The 11627-nt window shown below is 39.0% G+C and overlaps 1 protein-coding gene across 1 annotated transcript in view; it reads right to left on the bottom strand.

The window, feature by feature from the left end:
• The window catches only part of DNAJC3 (DnaJ heat shock protein family (Hsp40) member C3), an 86989-nt gene that overhangs the window by 7441 nt on the left and 67921 nt on the right, over positions 1-11627 (bottom strand). The gene's annotated exons all lie outside the window — the stretch shown is intronic.

Below are 11627 nucleotides of genomic sequence, written 5' to 3'. Positions count from 1 at the left end.
TGACAAAAAAAAAAAAAAAAAAAAAAAAAAAACCAGAAAGACACATACAGTCCTGGTATGGGAAGTCTGATGACAATTCACATGGCATCTTTCTTTTCATATTATTTTAAATATTTAGAAAATACCAGGCCTCCGGATATCTAACGTCATGCAGAGCAGAGGCCGCTCCTTAGAAGGACCTGCTGGCAAGCCTGGCCCTTGGCTGACGACTGGCAAGTTGGGTTTCAGCAGTGCTCCCACCCTTCCCTGGTAAGAATGGCTGGCCTACCTAAACTGTTTGTATAAACCATGTGGTTTATGCTAAACATCTCGCCTTGTGGGCATTTTGGTGCGGGCTAGGCAGAAGGTGCCTACCTGGCCAGCCCCCAGTAAAGACCCCGGGCCCTGGTTCTCCGAGGAATTAAGCTTGTCTTGCTTGATTTCGCAAGACTCTTGGAACCTTCCACCCGGGCGCCTCTGGATTTCACCCATGTGCCTTTTCCCTCTGCTGATCTTGTTTGTATCCTTTCATTAGGATAAGTCTTAGCCCTGAGAACAACTGTTGGCCGAGACCCAGTGTCCTCCTTCTGAATCACCTAACCTGGGGGTAGTAATTTTTCTCACTGTCCTCCTTGGACAGAGAACTGAAATAATGGATTGTTGGGTTCAACTTCTCATTTTTTATGGAAGTGCATTTCACTGTGGGAAAGCCATCTCTCTGGATAACAGGCCTGAGCATTCATCTTGGCAACAGCTAATCCTGGAAGGGGTTTAAGAAGGCAGCTTGGGCAGGTTTAAAATGAGAAAGATTAGAATAAGGTGGACAAATTTAGTTAGCCTGCACTACATAGAAAAATGAACCAATACGACCTTCGGCTCATGGGGGACGCTTCAAGCTACTATCCTAATTCCTGCCTCAGTGCATTAATATTAAATATTAACATGAAACATTAATATTACTGTCACCCAACCAACAGTGACACCATAAAATACCTTTCCAATTTAGCACACAGACACAAAGCCATTATAAATAGTAGTGAGGTCTAACTTGCAATACGCATAGCACTTGATATCACAACCTAGTAAGGAAATACACTTGAAATTTAGTACAAGGGGAAAATGTTTCAATATACTCAATTTTTCTATTTATGCAAACCCTACATTTAAAACATGTTTTCATTCTTAAATGTTCAGAGTATCTTCCCCAAAGCAGTCTTCTGTCTCCTATCTTTCATTAACACTTAAGGTAGATACATTCTTCCCAATACAGGAAAGATACAAAATTATAAGTTGTTTCCTAAAATTCACATGATTACAGGTAGTTAACTAATCAGAAACTTAATATGGACGATGTAAGACTTCCCATGGACATAAACTAGACAGCTCATTCTTACTTATATTTTCTCATAGTGCACTCTCTAAGGGGGTATCTTCAAAAAAAAAAAGTAAATGACATCCAATTATGTTCCATATTATATGTCCCATATAACTGAACAGCTGTAAAGATTACAATAAGCCAGAAATATTAAGGTCCTCAATGAATAGTATGTTACATATTAGCCAAATCAATCATTTTCTAACCTCTGAACCTAAAAACTCTGATCCTTCCCAAATTCTTTTTCTCCTATGTGCCCCTCACCCAGTTCTTAAGGAGCAGTGCAAACAACCAGAGCAAGACGGCAGACTAAGTACAGGAATTTCCTGTCTTCCATCCCACTATCCCACAAAAATGACAAAAAATAATATAACCATGGCAGCCCTGAAAACTACAGTGGACCAGAAATTTTGACAAATTTCTGGAAGAGAGAAGGCAAAGAGGATCACACATTAATAACGAATAAACCTAATGGAACCACAATCCACATATGCACTGAAAAGAGGCCCTAGCAGATTTGGAAGCTGTTCTTTTTGGCCAAGGGTTCTGAGTTTAGCAAGCAGGAGGGCCTTTAAGGCAATCATCAGGGTACTTCGCGAGATGACTAAGCAGTGGCTGGGCAGCCTCTGCCCCTGTATGTGGAGCAGCTGGCTGCAGCATTAACCCCAAGAGCATGTGGAAGGCCCCTGACGTGTGCTGCTGGGCCCAGGAAGAGAAGCAGAGCCGAGCCCACGGGTACCCAAGGCCTCCATAACAGGTCTGGAATACACACACAGGAAAAGCAGTTCCACCCAGAATTTAAACACCAAAGGACTCCACCTGGTAAGTTAACTGTGTGAAGTCCTGCTCATTTTGGCAACTGGGCAAGATGACAACCACGGTAGGGAACATCTTCCTCTGAACAGGTCCTACCCGCTTAAAGCCAGCATGAGCTCCCCAATACAGAGAAGCATTCGAAAAGACAGGTACACACAACATGCAGAGGTGCAAACGGCTCCTCTCTCTCACACTCCATTATTCCAGTAGCAAAAGCCCCGAATCAGCTTCCCTTCAACACCTATCCAGAGCTGAACCATTCCTCACCACGTCCACACTTAGCACTGTGATGCAGTCCACCATTAATACACCTGAACAGCTATAATAGCTTCAAAAGGTGTTCATCAGGTGTTCCCAGCTTCCACCTTACTCCCCTAAAAGTCTATTCTCAAAACAGGGACCTTAGAGGTCCTTTTAAAGAGTTCATCAGACCTCCAATATAATATGCCCCATGGAGCTTTCTTCTCCTGCGTATCACACGAAACAAGGTAAATGGTGGGGGTGACGTGGGGGGACACAGCATTCTCAGCACAACAATACAAGGAGACTGTTCAAAGGCTGCTACAATTAGCTGATAGCAGCCATGAATCCAAGATGAGAGGAAGAAGCAAACAGTGAGAGAGCCCTAAGAGAAAAGATCACAGAAAATGCCAGCAAATACACTATGAGTATGGACTCACCCTGAAGTGAGTGACAACCTACATCGTGTGCCTAGTACAAGAAGCATGAAATCTGGAGCAGACACGGTGGAGGTAACGCAGAGGCCTTGCTGGGGAGAAGACAAGAAAGGGAGAATACGATGAGTGACAAGAGCAAAGAGCCCTGGGCAACACATCCCAGGCAACTTGGAGACTGTGTGCTCTCTGCAAGTGACGGGCTCACCCAGAAGTGCAAAAGACACACCCCTTTGGTGTAGCAAAGGAAGTGGGCAGAGGGGCAACAGGGCTGGCAGCAGACGACCTCCTGGACACAGTTTGGTTCACAGAAACAGAGAGGGCAGGGCTATAGAGAAAGGCCATTTTAGCAGGAAGCAGAATGTCTGTGGAAACAGTGAAGCAGGAAGTACTACAACTGTTAAGTATAGAAGCTGCCTGTCCCCAGCACCCCTTACACACACACCCAGAGGACTGTCCCACAAATAGCCAGGGCAAGGTAATTCAAGTCACTTTATGATGAGCACTAATGTTTTTATATGGCACAGTCTCAATTAAAAGCCGTTTAAATTTTAAATTAAAAACAGGAGAACACCAAAACTTGCCAGATGAACATGCATCAAAACAACATAGCCAAAGAATATATGAAAATTCTACACAAACGTTATGGCATAAATTTTTAAAACTTAATCCAATCACCTCTATTAAGGGTAATCACAAAGCACAATAAGAACTCAGCAAAGAGTGAGACAAGGAAGAGATAAAAATGTGAGTAATCAGAACTCAAGAAAAATAAGAACAAATTAAAACTATCATGGAAGTGAAGATGAAATGAGGAGAAGCACAAGGGAGAAGAAACATATGGGCAAAAAATAAGGACCTAATAAAATGAAACGGAAATAGAGTTTAAAAAACTAGAGAAAAAAATTATGGCTATAGATGATGAGCAAAGAGAATACAACCAGTACTTAACTGAATCTTTGAAGCAGAAAACCAAACCAAACAATACAGATTAAATTTAAATACAAATTTAAATTTAAGAAAACTTTCCTGAAATAAAAATGAATCTATGTATTGAAAGTGCACAGCAGGTGCACCAGGGCAAAGTGGCTGAGATGGTCAACTCTAAGATATATCCTAGTAAAATCAACACACCCAAAAGATAAGGGCTCTTTGGACAGCCAGACCAAAACCAAAAAATCTGGCCCCAGATTTTCCATAGCAATATTCAGTGCAGAAGAAAATGGGAAAATAACTATAAGATATACAGAAAAAGTGTGAACAAAGGATTTTATCATCTAGCCAAGCCATCCTTCAAGTATAAAAGGTACAAACAGCTTTGAACATAGAAGAAATCAGAATTTTCCCAGGAGCCCCTCAAGGAAACTACTACTGGATGAATTCACCAAGAAAAGGCTAGAGAAAGCATGGTCAAAGGAATGATGGTACACATTAAATATATTCAATGTAGAACTGAGACTAAAACAAACCAGGGAATTATAGTGACAGGGTAGAGTGTATGCCCTGCCAATGCAGAAGGGATACAGCTAACAAAAAGTGAGAAAATAAAGGGGAGAAAAGATGAGAAAGTCAGTTCATTAATTCCCACCAATCACAGCTAAAGCAATCAGGAAACATCACCCACTAGTGAGCAACAGGCAAACAATTAGAATTTCATTAACAAGTCTTAAGTGGTAGGGGAAAGGGAAAGAAGAGGAAGAAACATGCTAATATTGTTCCTTGCTGTAGGAAACTAATATATATTGCCCAAAGAAAGAGGGCTAAGTTAATAAACCTATAAAAATAACCAAGAAGAAAAATACAAACCTTCTAAAATATTAGAATAGTATATACAAAATAATACAGGCCAAATATATTCTTCACACCAATAAGTATAAATGTGCTTATTAACTCACCTATTTAAAAGAATTTCATACTGGACCACAAAGCAAAACCCAACTCTACGCAAGAAACACACCTGAAATGAAGTGATTCCAAAAAGTTGAAACTAAAAGTATGATCAAAGTTTCACCAGGCAAACGCAAATAAAATTTGGTTCACTATCTTAACATCAGATAATTAGAATTTAGGTTAAAAACACTAAACAGAGGGAATTCCCTGGTGGTCCAGTGGTTAGGACTCAGCACTTTCACTGCCATAGTCCTGGATGCAATCCCTGTTTGGTGAACTAAGATCACATAAGCCACTCAGCATGGCCAAAAAAAAAAAAGCATTAAACAGAGCAAAAAAGGGGGAGTGTAGAAATCATAGTGAAGACATATTATGAATATCTGTGCATCAAATAAAAAAGCAGCAACCATTTATAAAGCAGAAATTATAAGAGGCACTACAGAGATGTAAGGACACTAGTAGTGGAAGACTTCAACCTCTCTGTTCATATGAGATCAAGTGGCCCAAAAAAAAGGCAAGAAAAGGAAGACCACAATGTAAGGTAGATCTGATTGATGTGCCAAACTCTGTCCCAGAAACAAAAGAGTATATCTATTTTCAAGTCCCTGACTCATGAGCTCAGCCATTTTAGGCCAAAACTAAGTAATAAATTCCAAAAAATGGTAGTAGTAAAAACATTCTTTGATCAAAATGTTTTAACACTGGAAATTAATAGTAAATGAGAAAATAGGACTTTTCCACCTAGGCTCTGTGCACCATTTTAAAACTCTCCAACAACTCTTATGACAAAGAAATATAAAAATAAGAAGTGCAAAAATATCTAGAAAATAATAATACTGAAAACACTACCATTCAGAACCTACAGGACATATAGCTCAAGCAGTGCTAAGAGGACAATTCATAGCCTTAGTGGTTCAATAAAAATTAAAGATGAAAAATGAATTAATTATGAGATTCAAAGTTAGAAAAAAAATTGTAGGACAAAAATAGAAATTAATGAAACCAAAAAAGATCAAAACTGTTAAGCTTACTTCTTAGCAGAAATCAATAAAAACCTCTAACCTAGTCAAGAAAAGGAAACAAGCTCAAATACAAAAAGCAATAAGTGAAAAATAATCAGAGATAGAAGAAATTAAATTGAGACTACTTTGCTAAATTCTCTACAAATAAATCTGAAAACTCAAGAGAGTAACTCAAACCCAGTCCAAAAGAGACAGAAAATCTAAACAGAACAATTTTCATAGAGAAAGTTGCCAAAACCCCACCTCCCAATAAAGCAGTGGGCTCTCCATGGAGATTCCATAACACTGAAACAGGAAACTTTCCAAATAATCACAAAAAACTACCCTAACAGTTTTCTATATATGAAAGTCCAGGTTAAAAATCATTTTTCCTCAGAATTTTTGGAGAATATTGCAATACTCCTTTCTAGAATTGATAGAAGGACAGGGAGAGAGCATCATCAGGAGAATTTAACAGTCATAAATGTGCAGGCTGCTAACAGCAGAGCTTCAAAATACATAAAGGAGAAAAAGGACAATATTAAAGGGAAAGGTAGGAAAGTCTGCAATTTTCACACCAGGTAAAGTTCCCTCTCAGTAACTGATGAGAAAACTAACAGAAACATTACACCCAGCAACTGCAGAATACACATTATTTTCAAGTGCACGTAGAACATTCAGCAACATAGAGCCTATGCTGGGTTACAAAACAAGTCTACATAAATTCAAAAGGAAACAAATCTAAATAAATTTAAAAGGACAGAGCGTATACACAGTATGCTTCCTATGCACAACAGAATTAAATTAGAAATCAATAATAAGGTACTAAGGAAACCGTGAAATATTTTAAAATTAAACAAAACATCTAAATCATCCATGCATCAAAGAAGCAGCCAGAAGGAAAGTTAGAATACATTTCAAATCAAATGACAATGAAAATAAAACAACGTGAGAGGGCAGCTTTAAATACTTATATTAAAAAAGAAAAGAGGCCTAAAATCACTGATAGTTTAAAATTAAGAAGCTGGAAAAGCAAAAATTAAACCCAAAGGAAGTCTAAAGAGAAGAAATCAATGAAATAATAAAGAAAAATCATGTAAAACATTAACAATAAGTTGGTTCCTTCAAAAGACCAACAAATTTGACCAAACTCTATACTGATCAAGAGGAAAAACAACAACTACAACAAAAAATTGTCACTATTAGAAATGAAGAAGGAATCATCACTTCAGACCTTACAGACATGAAAAGAATAATAATTTCATAGACCCAAAATCAGCAACGTAGGTAAAATGGACAAATTCATCGACGGACACAACTTACAAAAACTAAAACAAGGGCTTCCCTGGTGGCGCAGTGGTTGAGAGTCCACCTGCCGATGCAGGGGACACGGGTTTGTGCCCCGGTCCAGGAAGATCCCACATGCCGCGGAGCGGCTGCCCCCATGAGCCATGGCCGCTGAGCCTGCGCGTCCGGAGCCTGTGCTCCGCAACGGGAGAGGCCACAACAGTGAGAGGCCCCCGTACCGCAAAAAAAACAAAAAAAACAAAAAACTAAAACAAGATGAAACAAACGAAATATATGAATAGCCCTAATTTTTTTTCTTTTTTCTTTTGGCCACTGCATGGCATGCAGCGCTTCCACAACCAGGGATCAAACCCACAACCCCTGCACTGGAGTGGAAGCACAGACTCTTAACCACTGGACCATCAAGGAAGTCCTGAATAGCCCTGTATTGATTAAAGACACTGAATTAATCATCAAAAACCTTCCTACTAAGAAAACTCTGGGACCCAAGATGGTTTCACTGGTGAATTCTCCCAAACTTTAAAGAAGAAATCACACCAATTTTATACAATTCTTGCAGACAATGCAGGAGACCAGAACAATTTCTAACTAATTGAGTTCAGTACAACCTTAACACTAAAATCTGACAATGATATTACAAAAAAGAAGTTACAGAGCAATGAACACAGATGCACACTTCTTAAAATACTAGCAAATCAAATCCAGCAATATCTAAAAGAGGATAATACACCATGTCCAAGAAAAGTTTATCCCAATAATTCCAGGTTGATTTAACTTCAGAATATCAATGTAATTTTTCACATTAACAGAATAAAGGAGAAAAACAAATATATACATAACACTTCTATAACTCTAACAAAAAGAAACAACAAATTTTAAGTGGGTAAATATTTGAACACTTCACAAAGAAAGGTATTTGAATAAACAAGCAGCGCATGAAAAAGTATTAAACAACCTTAGTCATCAAAGAAACACATATTAAAGCCACAATGAGATACTACTAACACATACCAAAACGTATAAAATTAAAAAGACTCACAATACCAAATGTTTGCAAGGATGTAGCAACTGGAACTCTCATACTTTATTGATGAAAGTGTAAATTTTAAATTACTTTTTAGAAAAGGGTCTAGCAGTTTCTTTAAAACTAAGCATACACCTTACCCTGTGACTCAACAATTCCACTCCTAGATATTTAGACAAGGTAACTGAAAACATGTCTAAAAAAACCTTGCAGAATAATGTTCACAGCAGCTTTTTTCATGCTAACTAAAATCAGCCCAGGTGTCCATTAATATTAGAATGGATAAAGTATGGTATACCCATAAATTGGAATATTCTTCAGGGATAGGATTAATGATGAAATATTGAATGCTTTTCCCTCTTCTACAGTAGAAAAAATAACAGCCTTCCAGCCCACTACCTGTCTTTAAAATAAATCTTCACTGGAGTACAGTCTCGTCTACGTGTGTGTGTTTTGTCTATGGCTGTTCTTGCGCTGCAGTGGCAGAGCTGAGTAGGAGCAACAGAGACTGCACGGCTCACAGAACCTGGAATTTTTACTCTCTGGACCTTTACAGAAAAAGTTTGCCAGCTTCTGCTCTTCAGCAATAAAAAGGAATGAACTGCCAATGACTATAACAACATGAATAAATCTCAAAAACATGCCGAATGAGAGAAGCCTTACACAAAAGAGGACATACCATATGGTTCCGTTGATATGAAGATCTAGTGTTAGTAAAACTAACCTGTGCTGGAGAAAATCAGAATAACGGCTGCCTGTAGGGGTAGGATGGGGACCGCCTGGTAAGGGACAAGAGGATAATGTCCAGTTCTGAATCTTGACAGAAGTCTGGCTTTGACAAAGACTCTCTTATACCAAAACTTTAGACTGGCTCCTCAGAGTAAATCTTCTTTCTGACTAAGGCCCAACCTTGGGCTTCCGTCTCTGTCCTTGCAGAATCCAGGTTGAGCAAGAATCCTGCTAAGATTCCCCACCCTTGGTATCTGACCAAACTTGAGTTTGATATCTGATCGAATTCCCCCTCCCCTACACTCTGGCCCGCCTTCACCAAGAACTCAGCTGAGTCCATCGAGCAAGAACCTCCCCTCTCCCTAATGCTTCCTCTTTGTAATTTCTCATCCAGTGACCATGCACCAACTCTGCTCCTTGATTAGAAATCCCACTTGTCCTCTCTAGAGTCAGACTTGAGCCCAAACTTTCTCTCTCTCACTGCCAGAGCCCAGGGCAGTGTCCCCTACACCTACCATGATAGCACCCCCGCCCCCGAATAAAGTCCTCCTTAAGGTCTTTAACAAGGGTCATGAATAATTTTTCTCTTTAACAGGCTGCATGGATATCAGAACTCAGGACTGGTATCCCTAAGATCTGTACCTTTCATTTTATCTATTGGGCTGGCCAAAAAGTTCGTTTGGGTTTCTCCGTAAGATGTTACAGAAAAACCCAAACGGACTTTTTGGCCAACCCAATACAATTACCTCCTAGTTAATAATAAGCAAGGTGAAGTATCTAGGAAAAAGTAAACCAAAATCTACAACTTTTTTTTGAAATGCATCTTAAAAAGATAAACTGATGGATACATGGAAGGACAAAGACAGATAAATGTAATAGAACATAGTAAAATGTTAATTTTAGAATCTAGATGGTGAGGACATGATTGTTCACTGTAAAATTCTTTCAACTTCTATCTTTGAAATTTCTCATAATAAAATGCTGGGGGTAATGCTTACCTGCTGTGAGACTGTCATAATACAGACGATGAAAATAACTCTTCTACCACTGTGTTTTACACATATTCATCCTTAGACTACAAAGGGGAAGTTTTATCCAAGTACCCTTACAATATAGATTCACTATTAGCACAGAAGTATGAGAGAACCGTGAGATATTTCTGACACTACAAAGGGCTGAACAATTTTAAGTCAAACTTCCATCAATGGAACTACCTCCTACAATAGACCACATTCTAGCACTGGACTCTGAGGGCAAGCCTAACCATTATACTTAAACAGTGAAGAGACGAACTATTTTTAATTCTGTACACAGGGGCGTAAGGTGGCCTGCACCCTAACTGAACCTGATACATTACTGTGCTTTATACATGTGTTTTGTTGAAATTTTTATAGTGGAAAAGAGATAATAGTGCTAACAGTAACACACCAAAAGAAAATTCCAGTTTCTGTCAGATTATAAAATTTTAACTCTCGTGCAATAATTTCTCTATCAACAGTTAAGAAATATCACCAACCGTATTCAAAGCACTGGAGTACACAGACACAAATATAGACCATGTACGTAGTCTGTTTCAATTTAAGATGGTAAGAGATTCTTGGTTTTTTTGTTTTTGTTTTTTTTGCTTTTAAAGAAGCCACTTCACTGTTTGAGGTCACACCTGTTTGTCACAGTAATCACTTTCTTGTTAACCGGCAAATAAAAAGCCAAAACAGAAACATATCCACGGCCTACTTCCTCCTCTCTAAAGCTACCCGCTGTCCTAGTCAAATGCTGTCGCCTTTGGGAAGGCAAAACACCCTTTCAATTCCCCTGCCTTCTGGGCTTCCATTCTGACTACATCTTCTCCCACACCGGCAGTGTCCTTCCCTAATACTTACTGAATATTTTTTTTTTTCCAATACTTTAAGCTCTTGACCAATTCAGAAATTAGCCTTGTAACATTATCTTTTTCTGCTGAATAATACTGCTTCACTCCCGTGAATGTTTTCTATTTCCCTATCTACATATTAAATTCATGGATTCCTTGGTATTTCCTACAGGAAGTCATAGGGTTGGCACTATAGGGGGTGCAATGTTTTCTGACTGGCATGATAGGCAAGTGTGTTAAATCTAAGCTAACTGGTAGATGTGCTAATCCCCACAGAGCAGGTACCTCTGCAATCTTCCCTGTCACCATGCACTTTTCAAAAGAAAAGAGGAGGCTGCAGCTGTGGCTAAGCAGCCTGGCTGTGAATAAAAACAGAGGCAGGACGTACAGTTATGAAATTTACAGCCAAGGGAATTAAGCAACCCACATACAGTATATTACCCTAGTTGTCTTTGCAAAGGAGTAGCCATTTTTCTGTTCTAACTACCTGCTTCCAACTCCTTAGGTGAAGCTAAACTAGGATGCACCTAAGGCAAGATTTGAGTTTCAGAAATAACTGCTTTCAAGATTCTGATTACACTTGTCCATGGTTATGACTGGTGTGTAAAAATATCAATATATAAACAGCCTCCCAACTTTAGGTATGATCCTAAATAGAGCCAACACTGTCCAATAAAGACCAACCTCTTCCACTTCTCCTCCCTAAATCAGGAGCCAAGGACCCCTGGCCGACAAACTTGAAAAAAGAAGCAGCCATGAGAAATCTGATCCACTCAGAAAAACATGGTCTCCTTCCTGCCTAGGGATGAGCCCCATAGACCCATACCTGACCGCCATGCTGCCCAATGTGTGTGCTATCGTAGACACTTGCCTGAAATTCCATCAATCTGATATTCTTTAGGGTTAAAAATGCTTGTATCACAAGGCATAGAAATCTACCAGTGTTTTATACAAATATCTT

The sequence above is a fragment of the Neophocaena asiaeorientalis genome, unplaced genomic scaffold (assembly GCF_003031525.2).
Source record: "Neophocaena asiaeorientalis asiaeorientalis breed wild unplaced genomic scaffold, Neophocaena_asiaeorientalis_V1.1 scaffold141, whole genome shotgun sequence".
Taxonomy (NCBI): Eukaryota; Metazoa; Chordata; class Mammalia; order Artiodactyla; family Phocoenidae; genus Neophocaena; species Neophocaena asiaeorientalis.
The sequence above is the reverse complement of the archived record's forward strand: the minus strand, read 5'-3'. Positions and strand labels throughout refer to the sequence as shown.